Source organism: Canis lupus, chromosome 22 (assembly GCF_011100685.1).
Source record: "Canis lupus familiaris isolate Mischka breed German Shepherd chromosome 22, alternate assembly UU_Cfam_GSD_1.0, whole genome shotgun sequence".
In the NCBI taxonomy this organism is placed as follows: domain Eukaryota; kingdom Metazoa; phylum Chordata; class Mammalia; order Carnivora; family Canidae; genus Canis; species Canis lupus.
The window spans coordinates 34,260,100-34,273,612 of record NC_049243.1 but is presented as its reverse complement, the minus strand read 5'-3'; positions in this window follow the sequence as shown (position 1 = coordinate 34,273,612).

Genomic DNA, 13,513 nt, shown 5'->3' with positions numbered 1-13,513 from the left:
AAAAAAAAGAAGTGAGAAGTGATAATATTTGCACCTGATTTCAATGCCCATAGTTTTGCAATTTGTTTTCATATATATTTTGTCAAATTATTCTGAAAAATTGTCAGTGTTTAAGTTCTGCATGTGTTTGGGAACAGTTTAGACTAGCTTAATATGATATATCTTAATATTAAAAGGGAAATAGTTATAATTTTCTATGTTCTATATGTCAAATTTATTGTCTGCTTTGAAAAAAAAATCTTACTTTCAACAATAATTCACAATAGGTAATATAGAAAGCACTTTAGTTCCATAGGTTGATTAAGAAAGTGAGACTAATGTGACATTGTGAGAAAAATATTGTTCTGTAATGAACTTAATCAATGCATTCTCAAAAGGTTAATTTCTATATTATGTCAAGACTCTCTAGGATGGAAGATTTCATAGAATTTTGCAAGTATGTAATTGTACTTTAAAGTAGTAGAAGTATGTGAAACTCAAAGGTCATTGTCCCAGATATGCATTTATCCTTTTTTTAAAAAAAGATTTTATTTATTTGTTTGAGGGAGAGTGCTCAGGCATGAACAGAGGAGGGGCAGAGGAAGAGGGACAAGCAGACTCTCCACTGAGCATGGAGCCTGATGTGGGGCTTGATCCCAGGACCCTGAGATCATGACTTGAGCTGAAGGCAGATGCTTAATCAACTGAGCCAACCAGGCACCCCTTATTTATTATTTTTATTTATATTTTTATTGTAAAATACTTAGTTTCATCACTTTACTTTTGAAGTAATTATAAAATAGCCATGCCATTAAAAGCAATGGATTATGATTAAAATTCAGTATTATAAGGAAAACAGTGATGAAAGTACATTTTCAAAAGCAAAGATTATCAAATTGAGAGCAGTTATAATATAAAATTTGCAAATACTTTAGGCATAATTTTTTGTCCTTCTGCGCGAATCAGACCTGAAGATAACCAGCACTATCAATTAAATATATTAAGTGCGTACTTCAGCATCTTCAGTATTTGTTGACAAATTAAAAAATAATCCCTGAAACCATTACAGGATTTGCCTGCAGCTACCTATCTCTTATCATTTTCTACCCTGTATTTTACTTATCCTTTTAAATCTCATCAACATCCTCATTTCTCTTTCAGCTTGCCAACAGACATATAGTTTAGAGACTTTCTACCTGTGGTTTCCTAGTGCTGATATATATTTCTCTCAGATATTTTAGGATATATCTTTTCACATTATTCACATCTCTCATTCATAAGTCAACCCCTTAGAGATGTTTTCTCCACTTGTTCTTTCTAAACAAGCTTCTGGCTTTGATTTCCAGTTTATTTAATGTTGTTATTACCTTTATTGGTGTAAATGCTATAAAACACTGATCATTCTTTGGTATTTTATTTATTTTTGTCTGTTGATTTTGTTTTTATTTGTATAAGAGTGTAAGCTCTAAGAGCAGGAACTGTGTTTTGTTTACTGTAGCATTTTAATTGCCAGAACAGTGTCTGGTGCACTTTGAAGCTCATTGACATTTGTTGAATGAAAAAATGAATTAATAGTAGAGATATAGTATAAAATCAAAAAAGAAATAACTTATGAATATAAAAAACTGAATATATTTTCTGTAATTGGATTTAGGTAAAGATATATCATAAAAAAGAAGAAACTTTTTTTCACTTTTCTGTGAATAAATTGGGACTTTTTTCCAAGATTTGCATTTAAACCAGGCCTATAGTCAATTATCCATAATTTTCTTTCATTTCCCTTTTACTTGCTGACTTGTAAAACTTCTTTATATATGAAGGAAATAGCTTTTCACTAGACACATGTATTTTGAATGCGTTTCTTAGTTTGTCTCTTGCATTTTTATTTTGTATACGAATTTTTTTTCTTCTCACAAAGTGTATCAGATTTTTTCTTTAATGGCTTATGGCCTTGTTTTTATGACTAGTTTAGAAATGCTCTCCGATCTCAAAGATTATTATTATTTTTTTAACTTCCATATTTTTTCTTGTAATTTTTTGATTACTTATGCTAATGCCTTATAATAACTGTGTTAGTTAATAGAACCAATTCATGTGGTTTTTTATTTTTAAAAGAAGGAATAACATTGGGCTTCTTATTTTTCTGGTTTCCTAGATTCTTTTCTCACTCTCCTTTAATTCCTTTATTTTTTGTTCCTGGATTCTGAACACTTGAACTACATCTATTAATATTTGTCTGTTGTATTAGAAATGAGAAGGTAACTTTAAATTAAATTGGAGTGAAGAAAATAGAATGGGGGATCCCTGGGTGGCGCAGCGGTTTAGCGCCTGCCTTTGGCTCAGGGCGCGATCCTGGAGACCCCGGATCGAGTCCCACGTCGGGCTCCTGGTGCATGGAGCATGCTTCTCCCTCTGCCTGTGTCTCTGCCTCTCTCTCTCTCTCTCTCTCTGTGTGTGTGTGACTATCGTAAATAAAAAAAAGAAAGAAAGAAAATAGAATGGGGGGGATCCCTGAGTGGCTCAGTGGTTTAGCACCTGCCTTTGGCCCAGGGCATGATCCTGAAGTCCTGGGATCGAGTCCTGCATCAGGCTCCCTGAGTGGAGCCTGCTTCTCCCACTGCCTATGTCTCTGCCTCTCTCTCTCTCTCTCTTACTCTCTCTCTCTCTGTCTCTCATGATAAATAAATAAAAACTTTTAAAAAAAGGAAAATTAGAATGTGTAGTGAGTTATCAGAATTCATTTTAGGATGCAAAGAAAAAGCGGTAAATTGTAGGGTATTATACTTACATTTTTTAACCCGATAAAATTAGCCTAGGAGTTAATATTTGCAACTAGAATTAGAGAAGACATATCGTAATACCTTTACCAAAAGAATTTATTGCTTTGTGTTGTCCATTTTAAGCTCTCCAAGTCTAAAGTGACAATATTAACGTATTAGTATACAAAAAATTTATTTGAAGTTCTATATGGGATCCAAATCTACAACCAAAATGTAATTGTTTTCCTTGTTTTCCTTTCTCTTCCTCTCTTCCTTCAATAGTCATTCACTGAGGACTGTTTAGTAGATATGAATTTGAAGTCAGTTATAAAAGTATGAGAAATACTATTGGACTATGTGAAAGAATCCACTCAGCTCTGCAACCTGGATTGCAAATGAAATAGCTGGAAACAACTTACCCAGTGGCTCTATTTTACGTGATTTATCGTGTTTTATTTTTTATTATTTTTTTAAAGATTTTTATTTATTTATTCATGAGAGACACACAGAGAGAGGCAGAAGCAGAGACACAGGCAAAGGCAGAAGCAGGCCCCATACAGGGAGCCCGACGTGAGACTTGATCCTGGGTCTCCAGGATCACGCCCTGGGCTGAAGGCACATGCTCAACTGCTGAGCCACCCAGGCGTCCTCATTTATCTTGTTTTAAATTAGAATATATTTGAGATAAAAGGAAGCCAAAATCTCTGGAGATACTGGGATATAATCAAATGAAGAAATGTCCAATGAAAGGAATTACTTATCATGGAAAAAGACTAATATTCTGATGGGAATATGGAAGAAAATGATAGAATATCTATTGGAAAAACTTTCCAGTTTATATATTTCATACTGAAATGTACTTAGCTCTTTCTGATAGAAATACAAATTTCCTTAAGTCTTCTCCATAAAATATTAAAATATATATTAAAACAAGTATACCTCATTATATTCAATGTATAATTTGTTTTTACTAAGATGTATTTGCTTATTTGCTTGTGCATTATTTTGGTGTGGACCAATGCCTTCATGTGCCTTAAGGATGGATATTACCTAGAAAATATCCGTATCCTTACTAATTTATTTTATTTAAGGTATTAATAATATCAATAATTTTTTGTGCTTAGCCATTTCTATAGATCTGTTTCCTATTGAATCTTTAATTTCTCCCAAAGTCTTAGGAGGACAATTATTATTATTTCCTTTGGCTTTATAATCTCCCCTCCCCCCATACCCTTTTTGAGGTTGGTCAAGAATGCCTCCATGAGTTTTCTGTTCCTGAGGCTTTCTGTGAGACCATATCTAATCTATGGACTACAACTCTCAGATCGAGTCAGAAAGACAGGCCAAGTTTGAAATATTAATCAATGTATAATACATTAATATGCACATTAATGGCTAATTTTATTTTAGAGCTTTATAATACCTGAGGAATTACTAATAAATCGTGAATGCTGATAGTATTTTGAGATGCAGCAAAGCAGAAAGAAAAAGAGCCATTGACTATAATAAGAGAAACTAACAAAAAAATAGATGATTTTATATCTTGGTTTCAATAGTCATTTTTCAATAGTTTCATGAAGAGCTATATTAAATGTCAACAAGAAAAGTAAACGTCCACCTGCTTGCTTACTCAGTGTCACAAAACTCACCATTAATCTAATAAACAGCAGTTCCCTGGGCTGGAAAACTTACTTAAAATCTTTCTGAGGCAACTATCCTTTCATGATCATAAATCACTTTCTTTTGAACTCTAGCTGAACTCAAATTAGCATAAAAATATTGAGATGAGCTCTATTTTATAACTTCTGTGCATGAAGTGCCTTATCTAGATATTTTAATCTTCATTTCATATATAAAATACTGGCACCATAGTAGCAGTTAACATAATTTTAATCAACAACAAAAATATAAGAGTGCTTCTCTCACCTGGATTTTGGGTTGTGACCAGTTTATTTTTTTTCTTTTCTCTTTCCTATATATATGTAAAAAAGTTGCATTTCTTATATTGTTTAGATTTTTATCTCCCCCCCCCCTTTTTTTTTAAAGAGAGTGTGAATGGGGAGTGAGGTGTGGTGGGGGAGAGGGAGAGGGAGAGAGAAAACCTCAAGCAGACTCCACATCCAGTTTGGGTCCCAACATGGGGCTTGATCTCATGACCCTGAAATCATGACCTGAGCCAAAATCAAGAGTCAGATGCTTAACTGACTAAGCCACTCAGAAACCACCAGATTTTTATTCTTGATATTATTTTATATTTCTTAAATTTCTTTAAATAAATAAATGTTATTTATTTCTTGTTAAATAAAATAACTATTTACTTATTACTACTTCATTTGAGCCAACACTTTATAATAGATTACATATACATGAAATATAATAATATTTGCAGATAAAGGTTTCTTTTTTTTTTTCAGATAAAGGTTTCTGATGCATTACTAGGCAATTCAGATAGAAACTGAAATTAGGAAGATTTTTCTTTTTTTTTTTTTTTAGGAAGATTTTTATTTCAACTTTATACAGTACCAGTTCATTTAAAATACTAATACTGTAAAAATGTTATTCTATGGTTTTTGAAATTACCTTAATATAAAAGATAAATGGATTCACATACATATACAAACACACAGACATACATAGATGCCTATGTGGATGTAATGACTGACCTAAAGTGACCATAGCAGTTATAACAATACAAGAGATTTTCTTTAGAAAATTTGTCAGCATATATATGTGTGTATAGGTGTGAATACATGTATGTAGGCATACAAAAACTAGTCATCATTTATAACCACAACTCCATTCAGTGACATACCTAACTATTCAATGCTAGTTCTTTTGCGACTTTCCCCTGGATAAAACACATTCACGAATGTGGTACCAGGACTGGCTTAATTGCAGAAACTTGTATTACATCCCTTTTTCTCTGACATGGAGTGAACGGTAATGACTGTCATGGTGCTTTGTTCCTGAAATTCATTTCGATTATGTTGTTACCACATTATTAGCGCTTAAAGAAACCTAACTCCATGCTTAACCTTCATCTGTTTAAATAGGCATTCCATTTCAAATCAAAATAAATCCAGCCTAGCTGTTGGCAAAATCATCTGTTTCTTTTCACCCTTGGCTGTCAGTATTATGTATTTTTCATGAAATTTTAAGTGTATATATGTACAAATACTTATGTGTTTACATTAGTGCAAATGAGTATTTTTTTCTAGACTTTTTGTGACTAGAACTTAATAGAAACTTAAGGGAAGCAACTGATATAGGCAGAGCCTTTGTATTATGTGTATGTTTGTAAGTTATAAGATTTATGGAATTTCCTTTGACATCTAATATCAATATTGCCTTTTCATATGATACGTACATATGTATAAATACATATATATATACAGACACACACACAGTTGCAACATATAACACACAAATTTTATTTTTCAGAATATCTATTTCTCCAAAATAGAATCTATTCTAGACATTTTCTGAAATTCATTAGCTTCACCTGACAATATATAGTGGAAACTCAGTCTAATTCTATTGATTAAAAAAGAAATATATTAAATTTATCAAGTACATGTATATCTAAATACATACATTTTGTGTATAGTTTCTGTGTTTGGGGGCACCTGGGTGGCTTAGTTGGCTAAGTGTCCAACTCTTGGTTTTGGCTCAGGTCATGATCTCATAGATCATGAGATCGAGTCCTGCATCAGGCTCCCCACTCAGCAAGGAGTCTCCTTGAGATTGTCTCTCCCTCCGTCCCTCCCTCCACTCGCATTCTCTCTCTAAAACACATAAATAAATCTTTTAAAAATAGCATGTTTGTGTGTGTATACACATGCATATAAATTATTTTAGGTAAACAAGATTATATTATATAACTATATACTGATTTTTTATAGCAAATATTTTCCTGATATTATTCTGTTTTCCATTTCCTCCTCTTTTGTTGACTTCCACTTTACCATTCCTGCTCATCCCACCCAATCCCACTCCCCATAGGGATGGTGTTTATCTTTCTCTGCTGTTTCTATGCACATGTAACTCTTGATCTAGGGGAGAAGCTGAAATCTACATTTATCATATGGATTCTGATTAGAAAACTAACAAGAGGTTCTTGCATGATATTTTGAAGATTGAAGAAAGAGAATGGCCATTATTCTTTGGCTGCTGGCATAGGAGGACTTATAGAGAGATATAAAATGTCCAGCTGCTTACACTTGAGCTTTGTGGACCACCAGCTTGGGGAGTCAGGATCATAAGTTAGTAGCAGCTTCTCTGATTGTATAAGCTGCCTAATTGCATGTACTGTAACAGTTCATAACTAGAATCGAGTGTCATATTTTCAACCTACACATGAACACACACATACATAGAAATTTCATCATTGCTAGTTTTACAAAAATTCCCAACATTGATTAGACTATAGATAATTCTGTTCATCTTAGTTTTCTCACTCAGCTGTTCCTCATTCTACAAGTCCACTATTTGAATTTTAATATAAGAGCTACAATGTACAATGTGTTTGTACTAAGATACAATCACCCATTCCTGTAGTAATGGACATTTATTTTCATTCTTTTTAAAAAAAATCATTATTCCAAAACAGATATTAAGCATCATTGTAAGTATATACTCGCATCCTTGACTTCTGTGACTATATCCCCAATAATGGATTCATAGTGTACAGGTATATGTGTGGGGTTTACTGTATTTTAGAAGATATTACTAGATTGTTTTTGCAAACATATAACAACTAAAGTGTCCACCAGCAAGAAGTCACAGTGTCTACATTCCTTCATTCTTACACTCACTAAGTTTTTTCTATTTTACTCCCAATGTGATATACTCTAATTTTATTTCTATGACTACTTGTGACTTTAAATATATTTTCATGAGTTAGTTAGCAATTTGAATTTGCTCTTTAATGAATTTTCTACATTCTTTCTTATTTTCCTTTTATACTTTTTGGTGAATATTTCAGTGTTTTTGATATAGCTTAGCAGTAGCCATTCATCTTCCACCAGCAATCAAATTTTTACCTAAATTATTTGCTTATTGATTTTTGTTATATTCTGTTATGGGAAACTATAGTCAAAAACTTTTTTTCTCTTCTAGCTTCTTGATTGTTATGGTTAAGAATATCTTCATTGCCCTGGAGTTGCGTAGGTAAATAGTCTGTTTAAGTGTTGTAGTGCTTAAGTTTATACTAGTTTGTTCTTTGTAAATATGTCTTTTGCAAAGCACAAATGTGAAAGTAACACTGAAATAATATTTAAATGGGTATAGTCTAAAGCCAAGATTTGTAAAATGCTGTTCCTGGAGTGACTTTATAGAAACCCTTAGGTCTCAGCTATTCAGAGACCATTAAATTGTATGCTGCTGCTTATTATTATCATGCAAATATTAATATTGCTAATGGAGAGACACAAAATTCTCTTGGATAAAACATATACCAAAATAACTCCATGCAAAGAGAGTGTATGATGTTTCATGGATGAAACTATAATAGAGGATAAACCATTCATTTCAGATCAAGGATATTAATGTCAGATTTTATTTTAAATGACATTAACTTATACATATAAAAACAGGCAGAGGAACAAGAAGAGTGCAGTAGGGGTTTGGTAATAATGAAAACTCATTTGTTGGTCATTTTGAAAAAAATAAACTTAGGTGGAGATTTTCAAATAGAATATTTAGTACATTTCTCTTATCTTTCACTCCTCCTTGAAAATGGTATTTAGTACTTAGACTAAATGTTTTTGCAGCTTTAAATTAGATATCAACAGTAACCCTGAATTTCAGATAATTTGGAAAATGTTTGCTTTTACACACAATTCTGAACATAAATATATCAAATATTACTTAAATAGTTAAGCTTTAAAGAATATTATGTTGATGCAATAATAGTAGATACTTCTTTATATTTGTTTTACAAATATGGTATCTAGCCATCATTTTAAAAATAGCATAATAATAATTTTTACTCACTTGTATCAGTATAGACTGTAGTGGGGAAAACTATATAAAATTGCATGTTGGCACTTCAGGAAAAAGATTTAATATGTTTTTTTCAAAATATAACCATGTAATCATTATTTTAAATAGAAAATACATTTTAAATGTGATTTAATTTTACTAAAGCCAGACAAATATACATATATCTCTCATTTTACATAGTCACAAAAACAATTAGGTTTATATTAATTTTTATTTTCTTTAAGATTTTATTTATATATTTGAGAGAGATAACAAGAGAGAGCACCAGCCAGGAAGGAGAGGGAGAAGCAGACTCCCCGCTGAGCAGGGAGCCAGATATGGGGCTTGATCCCAGAACCCTGAGATGGTGACCTGAACCAAAGGCAGATGCTCAACTGACTGAGCCACTAAGGCTCCCCTATAGTAATTTTTCTAACAGTATTCACTTAACTTAGTTTTTAATCAGCTTTAATGTTAGCTTAAAATTTAGGCTAATATTTGGAGAAATCTTACTAGTGAAAATTGTCCTGTAATTTCTTGTGTTTAGTTCTTTATCTTTTAAGGTGAGAAAAGAGGCAAAGCCTTTTGATGACCTGTCACTAAAATTGAAAGTGAAAAGGAAAGTTCTGAAAATTAGTTCTAACTTAAATAGATTTCAACAACTGTATTAAACAATTCCAAAGAGTTCAAACTGGAGTTCAAATTCCACGAATTTCATTAAGTTTATGCACACTGAAAATGTGCACAGAATAATTAAAACATTACCTTTTGTTTTTGTAGAAAATAACAAAAGGATGAAATATGCATGTAATTTCAGGGAGGCTGATTGGTCAATTATGTTCCATTATTAATTGAACACCAAGTGGAAACAGACTCTGGACATAAAACTAAAGTCATTCTCTTTTCTGTTGATTATGAAAGGTTAAGAATTTATTTTAAAAAAGAATTTCCATAAGAAGATAGTTTTTTCAACCCTTTGAGAAAAGAAATGACTTTCATATATTTCTAATAAAACATTTTACTTGACTATGTTACCTGGAAGATTTGCCACTATTTTTTCAGTTTAATATACAGAAAATTATACATGTAACTTTTTACCTTTATGTACTATTAATTCTTAAATTTTGTATGACTGCATTAATAATATAATTAGCATTTCTCAAATTAAATTGATACACTTTAAAAGATTTTATTAACAGAAAAATAGGAAAGTATAGGAAATTTATATATTTAATATATAGGTAAAAAATGTCATTTTCCCCCAAGTGATAATTCCTGGGATACCTGGGTGGCTCAGTGGTTGAGCATCGATGCCTTTGGCTCAGGTCCTGATCCCAGGTTCTGGGATCAAGTCCTGTATCAGGCTCCCCGCAGGGAGCCTGTTTCTCCCTCTGCTTATGTCTTTGCCTCTTTCTCTGTTCTCTGTCTCTCTCTGCCTTCTATCTATTCTCATGAATAAATAAGTAAAATCTTTGAAAAAATAACTTGTTCCAGTTGTAGACATATTTTTACTTAGTATGTATTAAAAAAAAGGCCCGTAAAATTTTTTGTCACGTATTAACAAAGTTCATACTTAAAAGCAACTATTCTAACCTACTAAAGCATAGAAAGGAAATGTATTAAATGATATTATGTAGGGTGGAGAATCTTTGGAAGCACAGGCGATCAAGTTTGTAGAATGCATAGCCAGAAACTGTGGTGTAAATAAATCTATGACTGTACATCGGGCTACCTTCTGTTAAGATCATATAGAACCAATTTCATCATGTCTGGATATAGGGCATCTCTCCCTCTGCATATTGATGCCTGTGACCCAACACCTCCTCAGTTGATGTCAGAAATAATACTTCCTTCTTCATGTCATTCACTTCGAAATAGAATCCTATTGCAAGCTGGCCACAGGTCATAGGCCTGTGCCATGCATGGTATTCTGGGAAAGTAAATGCATATATTCTTTTCTTGAGTTGAAATTGGCAAGGTGGAAAACATTGTGAAACACATAAAGGTTATTCAAATGGTGAAAGAATGCAAAGCATCCACCAACAATGAAAAAGTAAAACCACAGCCTTAATAAGGCAATCTAAAGTGTTTTTACTCTGTGCAATATATGTGAATCAGCAGACTAGTTAGCCTGATTTTGTTTCTGAGATACTACTTGAGATTATGACATTCATGGAAAGAGAATACATCATGACAAGTGCAGACTGACACAGTCACTCAAGTAAAAACATATTGAACTTCTTCCTACCATGAATGTTATTTGTTTTAAAAATGTTGATATGCAAGAGTTTTTCATAATTCTCTGGCAAAATTGCAGTTTATCATAATATTTTTGAATGGAACTTGAATATATTTTCCTGTACTTCAAAGCCAGTTATGACATTTACTAGCTCTGTGATTTTATACAAGTTAGTCAACTACTTTGAGGCTAGTTTTGTAATTTATAGGTTATAAAAAGTAAAATCAACTCTGCTATTTATACTTAAAGACATTGCAGAGAAAAGAATTTAACAGAATGCCTTCCTTTGGGTATCCAATAAATCATGACTAGCTAAAGAAGCAAGAAAGCTAAAGAAGCAAAGAAGCAGTAAGTTTGTTATTAAGAGAGTAAGTTTATTATTAACTAGCAAGGTCAGAATATGCTTGCCTTTTTTTTTTTTTCTGTGAGATGCCAGACACCAGGAAGAGCTTTTTTATATCCCTCTTCTGAAAAATTGTTTTTACATAATTCAAAAAACTTCAGTGGAATAGGAATATGATTCCTTTGGTTAATGTATTTTGGCCTGACCATCATGATTCTCCTTTGTGTGTAAGATGTACAAAATTATTCAATATGTCAGTGTGTATTGAAATCATCTCTTGGATTGTATATACACATATTCTCAGTTTCTATAGTGCAAAGCATTAGCTATATCTCATCTTATATATTAAATGTTATTTATTGTTATTAGACAAAGGGCAAACTAATAACAATTTTAAGGAAAACAAAGGACAGTGAAAACATGAGAGAAGTTTAGTGTCAGTGGTATAAAATAGTCAACACCTAAGTAGACAATGCATATAATTTAATAAAACAAAATAGTACACAGGATACTTGGGTGGCTCAGGTTATGATCCCTGGGTCCTGGGATGCATTAAAAAAAATCATCCACCACAATCAAGTGGGATTTATTCCTGTGCTGCAAGGGTAATTCAGTATTTGCAAATCAATGTGATACACCACATTAATAAAAAATAAAAATAAAGAATAAGAACCATACAATCCTTTCAATAGATGCAGAAAAAGCATTTGACAAAGTATTAAATCCACTTATGACAAAAACCCTCAACAAAGTAGGTTTATAGGGAACATACCTCAACATAATAAAGGCTATGTTTGAAAAAAAAAAAAAAAACACAGCTAATACCATCCTCAATGGGGAAACACTGACAGCTTTTCCTCTATAATCAGGAACAAGACAAGCATGTCCACTCTTACCACTTTTATTCAACATAGTATTGGAAGTTCCAGCCACAGAAATCAGACAACAAAAAGAAAAGACATTAAAATTCACAGAGAAGAAGTCAAACTTTCAGTATTTGTAGATGACAGGGTACTATCTATAGAGATCCTAAAAGATCCCACTAAAAACCTATTAAAACTGACAAAGTCAGTGAAGTTGGAGAATACAAAATCAACATACAGAAATGTTACATTTCTATACACTAATAATGAAGCAGCAGAAAGAGAAATTCAATAATCAGTCTTTATTTATAATTGCACCAAAAACAATAATATACCTAGGAATAAACCTAACCAAAGAGGTTAAAGACCTATACCCTGAAAACTATAAAATACTGATGAAAGAAACTGAAGAGGACACAAAGAAATGGAAAGATATTCCATGTTTATGGATTAGAAGAAAAAAATATTGTTAAAATGTCTATACTACCCAAAGTAGTCTATACATTTAATGTGATCCCTATCAAAGTACCACCAGCATTTTTCACAGAGCTAGAATAAACAATCCTAAAACCACTGTTTTTTCCACTCGTATGGAACCACAAAAAGACCCTGAACAGCCAAAGCAGTCTTGAAAAAGTAAAGCAAAGTTGGAGGCATCACAATTCTGGACTTCAAATTATATTACAAAGCTTAGTCATCAAAACAGTATAGTACTGGTACAAAACCAGACACATAAATCAATGGAACAGAATAAAAATCCAGAAATGAACCCATAACAAATGGTCAGTTAATCTTTGACAAAGCAGGAAAGGATACCCAATTGAGAAAAGATAGTCTCTTCAACAAATGGTTTTGGGAAAACTAGACAGCAACATGCAAAAAGAATGAAAGTGGACCACATTCTTACACTATACAGAAAAATAAATGTAAAATGGATGAAAAACCTATGTGAAACAGGAAACCATCAAAATCCTAGAACAGAACACAGGTAGTAATCTCTTTGATATTGGCAATAGCAGCTTCTTTCTAGATATGGCTCCTGAGGTGAGGGAAATTAAAGCAAAAATAAACTGTTGAGACTTCATCAAGATAAACATTTTTGCAAAATGAAAGAAACAATCAGCAAACTAAAAGGGAAACTTTGGTATGGGAGAAGGTATTTGCAAATGACATATTTGATCATGGATTAGTACCCAAAATATATAAAGAACTTATGAAACTCAACACCCAAAAAGCAAATAATCCAGTTAAAAAATGGGCAGAAAAAAAATAAAATAAAAAATAAAAAATGGGCAGAAGACATGAATAGGCATTTTTCCGAAGAAGATATCCAAATGGCCAACAGACA